This window comes from Chiloscyllium plagiosum, unplaced genomic scaffold (assembly GCF_037043375.1).
Source record: "Chiloscyllium plagiosum isolate Xiang-an unplaced genomic scaffold, Cpla_swu_hap1 HiC_scaffold_9, whole genome shotgun sequence".
NCBI lineage: Eukaryota > Metazoa > Chordata > Chondrichthyes > Orectolobiformes > Hemiscylliidae > Chiloscyllium > Chiloscyllium plagiosum.
In genome coordinates, this window is record NW_028270147.1 from 83,155,259 (window position 1) to 83,173,472 (window position 18,214).

Here is an 18,214-nt window from a genome sequence, read left to right on the forward strand (position 1 = left end):
GTTTACTATATTGTTGGGTTCAGTCTGAACTACAAGTCCAGGAAACTTAAATATAAGAAAGACAATGCCCTCTGGAGGACATCAGTTAGAAAAACATTCATTTAACATTGTCTACAACCATTAGCCAATTATGCATCCATGTTTCTATCACCTATAGAATATTGAGTGCTTTGGTTTTTCAATTGGGGTTCCATTAGTTTGGTTGACTGAGTAGCTGGTTTGCAATGCAGAGTGGTGCTAATAGTCTCAATTCAATTTTTGCACTGGCTGAGGTTAAGCAGAGGGTCCTGCCTTCTCAGCTAAGGTGTGACCTTCTGGTTAAACTTCCCATCAGTCAACTCTCTCCAATGAGGTGGTGGGGTTGTGCTGACTTGATCTATTTTCTGAGTAATTGCTATAAATTACTTTATGAAACATCTTTTGACAGGCTATATCTAAACCGTAACTGCATACCTTCATCACCCTCTCTTACTAAATCAGAGAATTCAATTTGGCCTTTTAGAACATTTTATTTTTTGGCCATAATCAAACCCATTATTCCTTTAATTATCCTTTTATTTATCATGTTACGAAAGATTTTAGAGTTCCTATTGCTATTGCCTGAAAACTCTTGCTTTGCTTTTCAAATATCCTTCACTTTGTCTGCATCTTGAATTCTGCTTTTAACTTCAGTCTGTACCTAATATTTACCACTAACCTGTTTTATTTCTGTTTATTTTTAACTCTATTTTCTTTATAATCCAGGGAGCTCTAGATTTGAACACTCATTTTCCTTCTTGCGGGATTATGCTGGTTTTATATTAGAAGTGTTTGCACCTCAACAATTTGCCTTTGCTCATTTTCTTGACTGGCTTCTTTTCCCACATCAGCTGAACTCAATTCTTTCTCAAATCATTGAAATCAGGTCCTTTTCAGTTGGTATTTTTACCATTGACTTTTCTTTGTCCCTTTCCATAACTAATTGAAATCTACATTGGAACATGTTGTAGAAGACAGACCTAGGGGTTCAGGTACATAATTCTTTGGAGTTTGCGTCACAGGTAGACGGGGTGGTTAAGAAAGCATTGAGCACACTTGCCTTCAAATCTCAGACCTTTCAGTGTCAGAGTTGGGACGACGTGTTCGATTTGTACAGGACATTGATGAGTCCTCTTCTTGGAGTACTGTGCCCAGTTCTGGTCGCCCTATGACAGGAAGGGGCATTATTAAGCTGGAGAGGGTTCACAAAAGACTTACCAGGATGTCATTGGGAATGGAGAGCTTGTATTATAAGGAGATGGTGGATAGGCTGAGACGTTTTTCACCAGAACATCAGAGGCTGAGGGATGACCTTATAGAGGTTTATAAAATCATGAGGGGTACAGATAAGGTGAATAGTAAGTGTCTTTTCCCTAGGATGGGGGATTTCAAGACTATTCTTAAGGTGAGAAGAGAAAGATTTAAAAAAGACACGAGGGGCAACATTTTTTTATACAGAGAGTGGCTTATGTGTAGAATGAATTTCCAGAGGATGCGGTGAATGCGGGTATAGTTACAATGATTGAAAGACATTAGATTGGTACATGAATAAGAAATGTTTGGAGGGATATGGGCCGTGCGCAGGCAGATGTGTCTAGTTTAATCTGGGATTATGGTCAGTGTGGACGGGTTGCAATGAATGGTCTGTTTCTGTGCTGTATGGCTTTATAACTCTAATCATATTATCATCAGCTGTGATTCCAACGAGAACGCTACACTGCTTTATTTCATTCCCAGATCCAGTTTCCTGCTTGAGATGGAAACATGTAGATGAAAGTTCTCTTGTTACTGCTTTAAGTAGACTTCATTGTCTTTGGTTCTTACTCTGTTTCCTCCCCAGTTGATTTTAAATGGTTGAAATCTTCTGCGCTTCTATGATTTCTGCATTCCATTCAAATCTGCTTACAGGTTGGCTCTTCTATCTCATCGTATTTGGGAATCACTCACAACTCTTTCACTGTCACTTAACACCGTCCACATAGATTCATTTTTGCACCATCTATTACACATCTGAAGAACTGTATTATCATCTCTGATCAATGCTGTCAGCCCCTCTTTCATTTTCACTCCCCTCCCCGTGCCATAGCCAGAAAAGTTTAGTTTTCATTCCTGTCCATTTTAAAGGCAGATATCTAGCGTAACCGCTCATTGTTACAATTAGATTACTTACAGTGTGGAAACAGGCCCTTCGGCCCAACAAGTCCACACCGACCCGCCGAAGCGCAACCCACCCAGACCCATTCCCCTACATTTATCCCTTCACCTAACACTAGCATGGCCAATTCACCTAACCTGCACATTTTTGGTCTGTGGGAGGAAACTGGAGCACCCGGAGGAAACCCACGCAGACCCGGGGAGAATGTGCAAACTCCACACAGTCAGTAGCCTGAGGCGGGAATTGAACCCGGGTCTCTGGTGCTGTGAGGCAGTAGTGCTAACAACTGTGCCACCGTGCCGCCCCAATTATCGCATCATAACCGAAAGTGATAACTTCAGCTTACAGCTTGTCCACCTCTTTGTGACACGTTCTGCATTAACCCGTGTGTTTGTTAACACCATGCCTTGTAAGCTTTCCTTTGCTTCTCTGTTTATTGCCTTCTCTTTGTCTCTCATAGCTTTCCGTGTACCTTGTCTTTCCCCTCTGCTGCTGCACCCTGTTGAAAAATGCTTCCCGAGAAATTCTCCACTCTCGTGATGGCAATGCAATGGCATTAACCACCTCTGAAAAACTCTAAGCTTGACCCTCAGTGGTTGATGGTACTTCATACACATATGTGGTTTTACAAGAGGTTTGAAGTGTTTGGGAGTTTCCAGATATAGACTGGTGGCTCTAGCACACAAGCCAATGATTATTACAACCTTGCCTTTTTCAGCTGTAAAGCTAATTAGCTATTTAGCTAACACTAAACCACCTTGCAGTGTCCAGTGGGCAATATGTAGAACCAGACCAGGAAAAAGAATCCACAGGATGGGCGCTAGGAGAATGCACCAGGGTAATTAGCTGATTTTTGATGGAACTAGTTGACCTTTTGGTTCATTGGACCAAAGCAGTGGTGTTGATTTTGACATTGAATGAGAGCTACTAGCCTGGTTGATCAGAAAGGGTCATTCCTGCATTGCTGGCACTGTTCCAATGCAGTGCATGAGTCGCTCACACAGTGCTAAAAAATCGATACAAAGAAAATTCTTTTTAATCGGAGGGGATTATTGTAACAAACGTTTCATTGGTTTTATCAATGTAAGAGCTCTTGGTGATTTGTTTGCTGCATCCCAGTCACTGAGTGATAGAGATGTACAGCACGGAAACAGACCCTTTGGTCCAACTCGTCCATGCTGACCAGATATCCCAACCCATATCCCTCCAAACCCTTCCTATTCATATACCCATCCAGATGCCTTTTAAATGTTGCACTCATACCAACCTCCACCACTTCCTTTGGCAGCTTGTTCCATACACGCATCACCCTCTGCGTGAAAACGTTGCCCCTTAGGTCTCTTTTATATCTTTCCCCTCTCACCCTAAACCTATGCCCTCTAGTTCTGAACTCCCCCATCCAGGGAAAAGACTTTGTCAATTTACCCTATCCATGCCCCTCATGATTTTATAAACCTCTATAAGTCACCCCTCAGCCTCCGGCACTCCAGGGAGAACAGCCTTAGCCTATTCAACCTCTCCCTATAGCTCAAACCCTCCAACCCTGGCAAAATCCTTGGTAATCTTTTCTGAACCCTTTCAAGTTTCACAACATCCTTCCGATAGGAAGGAGACCAGAACCCTTTGGAAAGCTCCAGCAGAGACCCGTACTCCTGTTCCAAAATGTTTTATGCTATCCCTTCACACAGACCATTCTGGTGGCTGAATTTCGAATTTTCCTGGTCAGCTCAGGAGATCATAACAATCACTTTGGTGTACCATACTTCACATCAAAAAACTCCAGTAGGGCTCCAAAAAATCATGACACACACACACTCACACACACACACACACACACACAAACTCATACACACATATGCACACACAGACACAGACACAGTCACACACACATGCTCACACTTATACACACGCTCCCACACACTCACGCACATGTACACACACACAAATACATAAACAGACACGCACATACACACACAAAAAACACACACACAAATACACACAAAAACATATATGCACACACAAAACTACTCGTACACACATGCACATACTCACACAGACACAGTCACAATCACAGTCACACAGACATGCTGACACCTATACACACACTCTCTCACACACCCACACACTCACACACGTATACATACACACACACAAGTACACACATGGTCAGAGTCACACATACACACACACACTCACATAGACACATACATACAATCACATGCACACATGCACTCACACACCCAAACACACTGACACTGTAACTCTCACACACACACACACATGCTCACACAAGTTTGACACCTTTTCAAATGTTTGAACCCTTCCCTACAATCAGTGGGATTTGCAATCTGACCATGTCACTGTCTAACCACTGACCCATGCTGCTTTTCTTTTTTCTCCCCAGTGATGGCCTGCATTTTGGACCTGACCCTCCATCACTGCTTCTCCGTTCTCAAGAAATGGACAGGATTTCTGAACTCCTGCAGCTTTTAGGTGCTTGCGTGAAACTGGAACCAAACCCAAATGTTTGCTGAGGTGCTTCAGGTTTCCTTGCATTGTAAATTCCCATGCTGCCTGTCTATGAGAGTCTAAGGTTGTGACGATCAGTGATCGAAGATAAACTACTTAAGAATCTGAACATGAGGAGGCGTTTGTTCTGCATAACAATATATAGTTTATTGCATGATAGCAATGGGTACAAAGAACATTCGGTGCAACTATCACAGAGGACATGTCTCCATCAGGACCTCAATAGCTATCACCAACGAAGGCGGCTCTGTTCAGTCATCTCACCTCCAGGACATCTCTGCAGGAGCTCCTCTGTGTAGTGTCCTAGGCCCAACCATCTTCAGCATGGGCATCACTGGCCAGACAGCATTTGTTGCCCAGAAGGCATTAGGAGTTAACCACATTGCTGTGGGTTTGGAGTCACATGTAGGCCAGACCAAGTAAGGATGGCAGTTTCCTTCCCTAAAGGACATTTGTGAACCAGATGGCCTTTCCTGACCTGGTTTCATGGTCATCATTAGACTCTTAATTCCGTATTTTTATTGGATTCAAATCCCACCATCTGCCATGGTGGGAATCAAACCCAGCTCCCCAGAATGTTATCTGGATCTCTGGATTACCAGTCCAGTGATAATACCACTAGGCCATCACTTCACCTTCAGGATGGGGGTGGGGGGGGGGGGGGGGGGTGGGTGGGAGAGGGTTGCAGGTTACACGTCAGTATTTGGTTCATTGGTTCAACTTTTACGTTTGAGCTTTGGGACCAAGTGCTCCAGATTGTTGTGGTTTCCTCACTCTGCTATTAAAACCTTGGAGTCTGTGAAGCCTGCCCCCTGCAGGCTGCTCGGCAGTCGTTTTATGGTCTGCTGAATTCTATTTGGAAAGGGGTGGGACTTCTTTCCTGGGCAGAAGTATCGTCTCTTTGAGAACTGCCATGCGTCCACATCTCCTGCAGCACCAGTGGCCACTGCTGGTACTGCACCCAGCCTCTGGCAAAAGTGAGTCTGGAACCATGTTATGGATAAATTGCGGGCGGGCGGGATCTTTGGGAGACTCCAGCAGAGGAAACCTTCAGCTGAGTGGGGCAGCTGGCAAGGGGTTTAAGGGCCAGAGGGGACAGGCCAGGGTGTCAGGGACATGCTGAGAGTTGGCTACAGCTCTGAAGGATCTCAGATCGTGAAAGGGCGCCAATGAAAGAAGGATGTCCTTTTTCCACCCAAGGCTTAGTCTGGGCTTCTGAATTATCACTTCCAGTAAAAAAGACTATTAACTAGATGTGAAAGGATCATAAATGGCTGGGTGAGGGTGGGCCATCCTGGGCAGAAGCCATTATCTATCAAATCATGGATAGTTCAGGGGTCGGGGAAATGTGCCAGCAGTGAGAAAGGCGCCCACAGAATTGTACCCCCATCACTTCTGGCCAACCCCCCCAATAGGGGAGAACGTTGTTAGCTTGGTACCAAAATGGTGCCCATTAGCACACATTGTTCCAGCATGGCTCTTAGCAAATGTCATCTTCACAAAGATTCACTCTTGAGTTTGTGGAATGCCTTGATCATTTGAAGAGTTGTTTAAAGTTGGTGAGCTTGACAGGAAACGATTGGAGAATGCTATGGTTGTATTTGTTGGGGATGATCAGGACCAGGACCTCCTTGGCCGTTAGCGTGCCCAGCCTTCAGCAGGGAACTGAAATTGTTGAGGACCAGAAGGGCCCACAGTCAGAGGCCTTATCTGCTCAGGGACCATGTCTTTGATCTCATCCTCAACAAACAATACTGTCTGTGCACCTTGTCTCCATTTTACAAAGGAGTGTCTCACTGAAATCTGCCCTATCCTGGGTCAAGGAATGGTTGCAAAGTGGACCATGGCCCTAAATCTCTTCATGTTGAAATCCTTTCAGGCTGAAGTAGGCATTGTCTGTAACATTGCTCATCTATTCAATACTGCTTTGGGGGGGATGAGAGCCACTTTTCATACTGAGATAAGTGGGTTTATTGTGTTCTCTTGGGCCACAGACAGATGCAGATGAAGCATGTATGAAGAATTTACCAAGGTAGAGGCTCACGCAAAATTGCAGGATGTCGTCAAGTGCACATGTATGTGTGTGTGCAGACACACTCTCTCTCTCTCTCACACACACACAGACACACATACAATTACAGACACACACACACTCTTGCACACACTCTCTCACAAACACAAACACAAATACAGACACACACACACTCACTCTTGCACACACTCTCACACACAGACACACACGCACACAAACACAAATACACACACACACTCTTGCACGCACTCTGACTCGCACACAAATACAGACACACACACAGCCTCTCTCTCACACACGTACATGCACCCCCACATACTCTCATGCGCACACCCTCTCTGTTACATGCGCGTGCACTCACACACGTACGCACACACTCACTCTCTCAAGCACAGGCATACACACAAACACGTACACTTGATTTGTCACACGCACGTGCACACACATGAACTCACGCACACATTTATAGTAAATATTGGACGATTAGTTGGTTAAATTCATTTGGAGTCGTGTTTTGTTGTGGTTTTAAGTTTAATGTGCCTGAGAGTAATGACTGTGACATGTTGATGGCACTGTGAGACGCCGCTCTAACTTCAAATAACGTTGATCTTGCTTTGGGCACCTCCTGTGCCCTTGTATGTCTTGCTCTGTCTAAGAATCCTTTGATCTGTATGTCCTTTGATCTGTCTGTACTGCTTGCAAAACAACACTTTTCACTGTACTTAGGTACCTGAGACTACAAGAAATCAAATCAAAATCAAAACACGTGGATTGGTTGCACTAGGATGCAACCATAAAGTTAGCGCCTCCTGGTCATGTGGTTGGGATATACCTGGCACCAGTTCAATGTGCTGGGGACTGCCTGCTATCCCAGCAGTAGGCATGAAGAATCTATTGTGCATTCTGAAAATTGAGTTCCCTTCACCTTTCAAATGCCACCTCAAAGCAGAGAGAGAGAGAGAGAGAGAAAGAGAGAGGCTGCTGCAGGATAAGGGCAACTCACTGGCTCAGGACTCTTCCCTGCAGCCAGTCAAATCCCTCAGGAGACAGTGTGCCATGGAGATGCAGAAGCAATGGCACTGCTGCCTGGACCATCTGGGAGCAATCCCCTAGGCCTTGTAAGAATATATCTCCCATCTTGCCTTATCTTCCAAAACCTGGCCATCAGATCCAGCTACCCGGGGAGGAGGAGCAGATCAGGAGAAGGAGAAGGATGGGAAGGAGGAAAAGAAGCAGAAGGAGGAGTCAAGCGATTCACTTTCTTACTCAGCAATTGAAATAACTCCACAGAGGCTGGTATCCCATCGCCAAGTCAGCCATTATTCACATGTGGACAGTCCTTGACAGTGGCCTGGCTTCCCCAGACCCAGCTCTTAGTGTGACCTCTGAAACCTCTGCTTATATTTTTATTTTTTTCTTAAACACCAAGTATATAAATCTTTATTCATTTTCCACCAAAGGAAGCACTTGTATGGCCAATGACAAGAAGTGCCCTTCTCATCAAAGGGCAATGCTGTGTGATCAAAAGGTGAAAGGGGAGGGCAAGGATTAAATCAAAATAGAGTTAGAGGGGGAAAATAATGCACTCCACTCCCTGCGGCACCCACCTCTCCCTGAACAACTCCAGGGTGTTGGTAGACACCACGTGCTCTTTCTTCAGGGACACCTGGGCACAGATATACTCCTGTGTATATTTGTCAGCCAGGGCTCCCTGATTGGACCAGGTTAACAGCCCCAATCAGGGACGTCGAGGTGGCTGACCTGTTGCAATCACTACACTGACCACCCGATGTGACTGTGATCCCACTGCGCTGAATCCCAACTCCCCACTGGCTAACAAGCGTCTCACCCTGTCATCAACAAGTCACAGCCATCACAGGATACTCCTGGGCACAACATTAAATTTAAGGCCAAATCAAAACACTACTCCAAACCAAAGTATCCAACAAATCATCCAATATTTACTATAAATATGTGTGTGTGAGAGTGTGTGGGTGTGTGCACATGTGTGTGACAGATGAAGTGTATGTGTTTGTTTGTGTGTCTATGTGTGAGAGTGCATGGATGTGTGTGTGTGTGCACGCATATGTAAGAAAGTTTCTGTATAAGAGTACATACGTGCGTGCGAACATGTGTGAGAGAGATTCGGAGTGTGCAAGAGTGCGTGTGTGTGTGTGCATGTGTGCGAGAAATTCTGTGTTTGCAAGAGTGTATGTGTGTGTGAATGCGCATGTATGAGAGTCTGTGTATGTGTGTCTGCATTTATGTGTGTGTGTCTGTATGTGAGAGTGTGTTCATTTGTGTGTGAGTGAGCGTGTGCGCATGTGTGAATGAAACTGTGTGTTTGTGTGTGAGTCTATACGTGTGTGAGAGTGTGTGTGTGTGTGTGAGTGAGTGAAACTTTATGTTTGTGCGTGTCTGTCTGTGTGTGAGCGAGAGTGTGTGCTTGTAGGGAAGAGTTCAAACTACATTTGAAAAGGTGTCAGACTCTCCTCCACTCTACTGTGAACTCCCCAACTACGCAACAGACTTCAGACCTGAAGTGGAATTTTCTCAGCTGCTCAAGTGAAGGTCAATGGAACTAACTCTACTTCTGAAACCAGCAGTATGTCACCACCAGTTCAAGCTTGCATCAGTGTGTAGCTGGACTCCTCGCAAAAGTAGTGACTCTGTTACATTCTGAACAATGTGCAGCAGCTGAGAGGGAGCCCAAACCTCACAGTCTTCACATGGAGTGACACCTGCTGAGCTCTAGATTACCATCAAGTATGTTTGTCTGATGTGGTGGCTTAGAAACATCCTTGTCACTGCTTTAATAACATGTAGTGCGCACATTCGTTGCTATATCAAGTTTGGTGGTTGGTGGGGGGAGGGGTGTGTCTGTGTGTGTGTGTATATGTGTGTGTGTGTGTGTCTGTGTGTGTGTGTGTGTGTGTGTGTCTGTGTGTGTGTGTGTGTGTGTGTGTGTCTGTGTGTGTGTGTGTGTGATGGATAGTGTCAAGTTTCTGATTTGGTTCCTTGTGGCTGGCTTGCTGAAAAATGAGACTGCATTTGTCCCGTGATCGTTTGAGCTATAAATAGACCATGTATTGGTGATACTGGAGAGTAAGCTAGTAGAGTATACCCACAACCCAGAGTGCAACCTGGCTGACTTTCCTTCCATCAATAGAAATGGAACAAATTTCTAGTGGGTGCTATTGCTGGTGGGCGACCCTTTCTGCTAGTTTAAGGTTTGGCCAGCAGCAATAGTCAGAGATGGGCCTTTCTCTTAAGGGAGCTTTTCTTTTAGTTGTCATCTTCATTTGTTTGCAGAACACAACACTGACGAAAGGGGAAGCAATCGCAAAATAGCCGACTCCTTGACCCTCACCCGAGATCACAAACTACCACAGTGAAGCAAGCCGCTGTGGCTTCTGGCAGTCTGAAATAAAACAGGCAATGCTGGAAAGACCCACCCTTTGAGGAGGGAGAATTGGGGGAGGTGGTTAAAGTTTGATGTACACTTGTGTATCCAGCAGTGGGCTCCTGTTGTCTGTGTGGTCACACAGAGCCTCGGCCTCAACACAGAATAGCTTTGCTACCAACGTCCTATTTAAAGACAGAAAGGTTGATATGGAAACCAGGAGCAGAAGTAGGCCATTCAGCCCTTCGAGCCTACACCACTATTCAATATGACCATGAGGTTCGGTGGAGATAGCTATAGAACCTGGTTGGTGAAGGGGGGGGGGGGGGGAGATCTAACTAGAAGAGGCTCTTGTGTTGTACAAGAAGCACTCTATTGCATGACAGCAACTAGTTTAAATTAAACATCAGACCTTAGTCCTTCAAGATCCTACCAAGGACTCCTAGTATGTTCACACGCCATTAATACAATGGTTGGTGCTTATAACTCTCCTGTCATGATCCTAATGGGTTGGGTGTGTGCTGCAAATTGAGTCCCACTGCACCATAAATCATCACAAATGTTAAATGTAATCATTTTAATCTCTAGGATGGTTCATTCCTGACTGTGACTATAATTCACAACAGATTTCATCAATGAACAAAAAGAATTCTTTATTCGAACAAACTTAGCATCTCAAATGTGGCAAATACAGAATATTAATTACTAGCATGCAAACTTAAACTATATTTACTCTGAATACAAGCACACATATACCGATTCACACATCAAATGGATAGGCCAAGCAAGACAGTTTTTAAGGAACTTGCAAAAGTTAGGTAAAAAAAGACATAAGTTTTGTGGATTGCAGCTCTAAGCAAAAAAAAATGGAATGAGGTAACTTTCTCACGGTAAGTTTTGGTTTTTGAAGAGATCTTACATTGTTGTCAATCATAGAAGATCCTCAATTCAGTAGCCTGTCAGCTGGACCTAGGTCTTGGCTTGTGCTAACAGGTTTTTTTTTCTTTTTGCAAACCCCTTGAATGTTATTCCTTTCTGATTCACAGAGGGAGGATTTTGCTTGCTGGTAAGGTTTCGAGATCTGTGTGCCAGCTGTTTCTCAGCTCAGTGTTACACTACTGAAATCAATCCACTGTCTATTGCTGGGCAGATATTCCTTTTTCCCAGAGACAACTGGAGGAAGCATGCCTCACAAAAGTATCAAACCCAGTTTCAACAAAAGAACACCACACAGTTCCAATTTTCCTTCGAGTGATAAAAGAACTAATAATCTAAGCTTCTACTTTCTTTCTTACATTTCCAAATAAAGTACATACAGTCCTTAGAGTCTTCAATACGAGTCCTTACTGACCCATACAAAATAGGTGGCAAACATATGAAACAAGGAGCACATAATCTTGTTTATAGTAATTAAGCATTTAATTGGAGCGGTGTTTATGCTCCCAAAGAATGAAGTCCCCAGTTGGATAGAAATCCCATCTCCATGTGCTCGAAGTTGATCACAGGTTAGCCCCTGGGAGATGTGGTTGCTAGACAATTTAGCATGGCCAATCCACCTAACCCACACATCTTTGGACTGTGGGAGGAATCTCGCACAGACATGTGGAGAATGGAGTTGATCAGAGGTTAGCCACTGGGAGGTGTGTTTGCTGGATATTTGATAGCTCCTCACAGTAATTAGTAAACTGCTCCCAAACAGTGTGTTGGAAATTCCCAGCTCTGTGTATTTGGCAAGTGTTTTCAAAATGCCTCGTTTTCTGATTGTGAAGGAAGCATAGAATCCCTACAATGTGGTTGTGGGATATTCACCCCATTGAGTCCACACCAACCTTCTGAAGAGTATCCCACCTTGACTCACCCCACCTACCCTATCCCTGTAACCCGGCACCTCCCATGGCTAATCCACCTTGTCTGCACATCCCTGGACAATTTAGCATGGCCAATCCACCTAACCCGCACATCTTTGGACTGTGGGACGGATCTCGCACAGACATGTGGAGAATGCATAAACTCCACACAGACAGTACCCTGTTGCTGGAATTGAACCCAGGTCCCTATTGCTCTGAGGCAGCAGTGCTAACCACTGAGCCACCACACCATCCCAAGGATACATGCACAATGAAGTTTTTAAATCAATAGACTCAAATTCAGGAGGGAGTTAGTAGATCTTTCGCTTGAGTCAGAAGAGGTGACAGCATTGTTGGGTGGAAGCAGAGAGCATTCATGCCCTTTTATCACTGCCCAAATAGAAGCTGCACTGAGTAAATTATGTCGGATTTTACCTGTTGCTCTGTGCGCACATTCATTGTGATGTAAAACATCTTGACAATTCATATCTGGCCTAATCTCTGGAAGTACTTTCTCAGTCTACCCTCAAGAAGATTACAGCAGCAGATTAAATGTTTGAAAACCTGGATCAACTCAAATGGGAATTTGTTACAGAGTTTGGCTGCTCAGTCACTCAGGTAGATGCTGGGTGTACCTATAGAGAAAAGAAAATCAGAATTCTCATGAAAGTGACTGGTTCTAATGTTCATAGAGACTATCTCAGCTCAGGACACTGAACATGGAAACCTATATTTCAGAAAATAACGTATTTACACCAATGTTGTTGTACAAATGTTGTTTTTTAACAGTTGCACATAAAGTGGATGCCATAACCAATGGTATGAAATGATGACTATTTCACAAGTGAAGCTGATTGATCAACTTGAGTAATGAGGAATTGATAACCAGTTCACATTACTGTGGCAGAAGTAAGTTCATTCTATTACATCTCCACAACTTGAGGCAATTGTAAATAATAACTTGGGTGTGGGTGGGCGGGTGGTAGTTTGGTCTTGCAAAACATAGGAAGAGATGGTCATGTGGTATGAGTCTTTGAAAGTGACAGAAGACATTTTGAATTTCTCACCGAGATGGCTTGCCTTGTCATTGTGTACGGCATGTACCTGAATGCAGAGTTACTGTTGAGTATTTCCAACCTCATTTGGCAACAATTTCATTTGATACTTGCAAAACTAGCAACAAGATAATCCAGGCTTGTTTTGGATGTGTCTTTTTATGGAAATGAAGGATAACCTTACTTTTTCCTGCGAATATGAATAAACCTACTGTGAATTTTGGTGTTTTTTTTAAAGAGAACCTAGATTTCCAACATTATCTCCAGATATTTGAGTCTAATGTCCAAGCTTACAGGTGTAATGCAGTGCTGATGTGCTGCTTTATATGAATAAAACCTCAAGCTGAGACTCCAGCTGCCTGCTCAGATGGTGATAAACATTGCCACAGTGTTATGTTTCAAAGGGGAGCAGAGGAGAACTAGGCAGTGTCCTGGTTCAATACTCATGCTTCAATCAAAAAGATAGATAGATTGGATTTGGCCCTTATTACGCTCCAATTTTGTGCACCTTAACTTTGCGCAGGTTGTACAATTTCAGTTCCCACATTATATAGTGATGAAAATCAAAGATGCTTTATTCGTGGTGAAGCACTTCAGGATGTCCTGAGGCCAAGCAAGGTGCTACGTAAATGCACATTTTACATTCTTTCTTTAACAGTTGGGATTTTGCCCAGTGAGTCGAGCTTGATCACCCACTAAATGGAACCTTTTGTCAAAGCGAAACCTTCCACTACACAGTTATTTTCTAAAGAAATTGCAGTCTTCACATGTTCTGACTTTCTAGGCACTTGTTCTTGCAGTGATGAAATCTGTACCACTTTTGAGTCCACTCTACTTCTTATACCACCCGCACTTCACTAACTTGTTCTGACACATATTTTACTAGAAACCAATGAAGTCCAGGTTTCAAGAAGCTTCATGAGTTGATATAGAATCAGTGAACATTTACTACCTTGTTGCTCTACAGATGTGCCCTGAAAATGCATCATTCAGAGCAATGACTGTGGTTGTATTTGAGAAGCTTTACCTAATATTAACATTTGCTAAATGACCTAAAGGTTTTGGAATTGATGACCTGAATAAGTTGCAATGCAATGTTCAGGACCAGCTTTTGGGAATGTTCTATTACTTTGCAAAAAAGCACCACAAACCACAATCTCAAGTTGCCATTTCTACATTAAATGTATGTCAGCTTAGTATACAGTGGTTAAATCACATCCTGTGTAGCCACACTATCAATGAGCATGGCATTTAAGTGAAAATGCATCATTTACCAGAACAAAGCAACATCATGCTTGAAAGGAAATGGAAACAATCAGCTGGCAGTTAATGATCTTCTTCTTTCAGAGGTCGAAAACCTGAACCAGGCTTACTGAAGTTTCTCAAGACTGAATGCAAAGAGTTGAATATTGCAACTCTGAAAAGCTGAAACGAAGACTGACATTACACCAGGTAGGCAGCATTTCTAGGGAGAGGTATGCAGTTAATATTTCAGGTCAATGTCCTTGCATCAAAACCTGAAGATATTGGCAATGACAAACTTATGATCTTCCAATGCTGATGAAATAGCATTAACCTCAAAGGTTAATCCAACTTTAATACATCTCTCTACACATTTTCTTTCCTCAAATTTCTTTCTAACAGTATTGAAGAGAAGTTTTAATCACAAACGTCTACCCATTTTTGCATTTCATTCAGATTCTTTCACAATTAAAACTTTAATCTAATGAGCCATCATTGTACTAATGATAATTTCAACTAAAACTGTCTTGAAAGATTACCTGTTTTCATGGGATTCATTAATTAAAATGGTTTAATTTAAATGCTTTATTTTAAGCAACTGAGGATCACCTAATGATGAATTTCAATGTTACTTTAAATGCAGGGGAAACGTTCAAAATATATAACTTCAGGATGTGTCCTCATCCCTTTAGCTGTGAGACCCAATGATTAAATTCAGATCAGTCCCAAAGGGTAGAATAAACTTTCATTCTCATTGTTTCCTACAAAGCTGGTGTATCCAATCAAAGATATTCTCCTAATCAACCTGTTTAGAGATATTATATACACGTCTGGAGTAGGTGGGATTTGAACTCAAGCCTCTATGGTACTGAGAGGTAGGGATACTGCCAATGCACACAAACATCCCTCACCAAATGTAAGTGTCAGTCAATGAGGTTCGTAGAACCGTAGAGCTTTACCACACAGAAAAACTCTCCTTCAGCTCATCCTGTACACTCTGGTCAATAACAGTTTTCTAACTATTTTAATCCCATTCGAAGGTTGAGTTGCTGTGAGCTGTACGACTCATTCACCAATGGGATGATCTGCTGAAAGTGAGAGTACAGGCAGATAATGGATGAAGGAAGAGTGAGGGCAGACTGGAAGGAACTTTTCTCATATCTGATCATGCTGTATCTGACCTCCAAGTGCTGGATGTGGAGATTGACTTCCTGAGTGTTTCAGTGCCAAAAGCTGACTTCCTTCAATTTGATGATCACAAGAAGATCTGGTGCGCTCTGAATGATTTCAGTGAGGCTATTACTCTGCAGGAATATTGCTTTGCATGAGTTTATCTGCTATTTTAACACAAATAATCACAAACAATCTAATCCAGATGGAACATCCACCTTTATTGCCATTGCCTTGTCGAAGTGTTATCCTTACTTCGTGTATGGTGGACAATGTTCTGCAGTTAAAGAGTCATAGAGCTGTACAACATGGAAACAGACCCTTCGGTCCAATCCGTCCATACCGACCAGATATCCCAACCCAATCTAGTCCCACCTGCCAGCACCCGGCCCACATCCCTCCAAATCCTTCCTGTTCATATACCCATCCAAATGTCTTTTAAATGTTGTAATTGTACCAGCCTCCACCACTTCCTCTGGCAGCTCATTCCATACATGTACCACCCTCTGCATGAAAAAGTTGCCCCTTAGGTCTCTTTTGTATATTTCCCCTCTCACCCTAAACCTATGCTCTCAAGTTCTGGAGTAAAGGAAAGCATACCAAACACCTTCTTCACTATCCTATCTACCTGCAACTCCACTTTCAAGGAGCTATGAACTTGCACTTCAAGGTCTCTTTGTTCAGCAACACTCCCTAGGACCTTACCATTAAGTGTATAAGTACCGCTAAGATTTGCTTTCCCAAAATGCAGCACCTCGCATTTACCTAAATTAAACCCCATCTGCCACTTCTCAGCCCATTGGCCATCTGATCAAGATCCTGTTGTAATCCGAGGTAACCTTCTTCGCTGTCCAATACACCTCCAATTTTGGTGTCATCTGCAAACTTACTAACTGTACCTCTTAAACTCACATCCAAATCATTTATGTAAATGACAAAAAGTAGTGGACCCAGCTAACCTCCAGTCTTCCGGCATCTCACCTGTGACTATTGATGATACAAATATCTCAGCAAGAGTCCCAGCAATCACTTCCCTAGCTTCCCACAGAGTTCTAGGGTACACCTGATTAGGTCCTGGGGATTTAGTCACCTTCATGCGTTTCAATACATCCAGCACTTCCTCCTCTGTAATGTGGACATTTTTCAAGGTGTCATCATCTGTTTCCCTACATTCTATATCTTCCATATCCTTTTCCACAGTAAATACTGATGCAGTGCAATTTTAATCAATGCTAATTGTAATATATTCATTCCTGTATCCTTAAGTACTGTTGTAAAAAAATGTGCAATGTTGAAAATGTTCGTATTTTCAATTTCCCACTGATTTCCATCACTCCATATATTAACATTTGAATTCTTAAAGGATATTTTGAATAGAGGAGTGGGTGATGTAGCTGGAAAACTGTCCATGGCTGTCATGAGACAAGATATAAAGGGGTGTCCTTTCACTCAGGGGAGAACAAATACAGGTGATATTATATCCAGTACTGTGTAGAACAACAGGTTCTACAACAGTGTGGCATTACGTGTGACCTAGAAAGAAGGTACACTTTCCTGCTTTCAATTGTATGTTAAACGACTGGGAGATTGAACAGAAGTCCTGTGAGAAGGTTACCTCACAAACATTCTCATGAGTAGGTTATCAGTGAGCAGATCTTTCTAGGGCAGTCGTATGTGAAATCAAAACTTTGTGAACCAGATGAGCGGAATCCCCTTGTTTAACCAATCAGAGAGAGCATTGCAAAGATACATCACAGGGATTTCCCTCACTCAATGGACTGAAATAATGACTGGAGGCATGACTTGTGTACATGAACACACCCGCAATGTTATTGCTTTGCAATGAATATAGTGGAGTAGTATTTGATGGCACGCAGTTTCGCTTGCTCCTCTCGCTCATTGTTGCAAGATATGCACAGAAAGCGAATTAAAAGAAGTACTTCCATTATGCAGCAAATTACTATCTGAGATCATCCTGAGGCACGATTGTGCAAATAGCACAACTATCTGAAAATGCTGATGCCTTTCCTATTGTAGGCTTTGTTTTCACTGTGACATGTAAATGAAAGTTCCCATTCATAATTATTATTATCTCGGTTTCTGGGTGAAGCTATGAATACTGAAAAGGTGTAGTTAGTTTGAATGTGGGCCAAACGAAGGTCAGTGCCTGATCCCCATTTCCCTTTCGGCCCCGGTGCTCCCCTGCTGATTACATTAAATATTGTGTACCCGGCAACACTGAAACATATTCAAATTCGGAGTTGCCTCACTGGGACTACGATTAGCATCGCCTTTTCACATCCCTTTTGTGTTTTCAACTTTATCTTGGCTCCCACTTTCACTTTAAATCTGTTCTGTTTTCACAGATATTGCATCCTGGCCAATACTTATCGCTTGAACAACTCACCCACGAAGCCCCAAACTTATCTGGTGATTATCACATTGCCAATGGTGGACAACCTCCTCTATTTCCTCTACTGTAACATCAACTTTGAAATGTTTCATGGAGGGCCTGCAGAAACTTGCGAGATATTGATTAAATACAAACATAAAAACCTTGCTTTCTTACTCAGCTTAACACAACATAACTCTGCTGTTGTCAGATTTCCCTTTCTATTAGGAGACCTGGATCGGGAGTTTAGTTTTGAAATCTTCACAGTGATCTGAGCAAATGATCACCTTGACCATTGCAACACTGTGCAAAACTAACCGTATATACGTAAGCATGTAAATTAGGAATGGGGCAGGCCATTCAGATACTTG

General features: G+C 43.0%; 1 long non-coding RNA gene across 1 annotated transcript; it reads left to right on the forward strand.

Moving 5' to 3' along the window:
- Positions 1-9,366: 9,366 nt before the first annotated feature.
- On the forward strand, positions 9,367-17,972 carry LOC122554796 (uncharacterized). The gene is made up of 4 exons (XR_006313082.2): positions 9,367-9,500; positions 12,774-12,893; positions 14,387-14,491; positions 17,818-17,972. It is a non-coding gene; the product is annotated as an uncharacterized LOC122554796 (long non-coding RNA).
- The last annotated feature ends 242 nt before the right edge of the window (positions 17,973-18,214 follow it).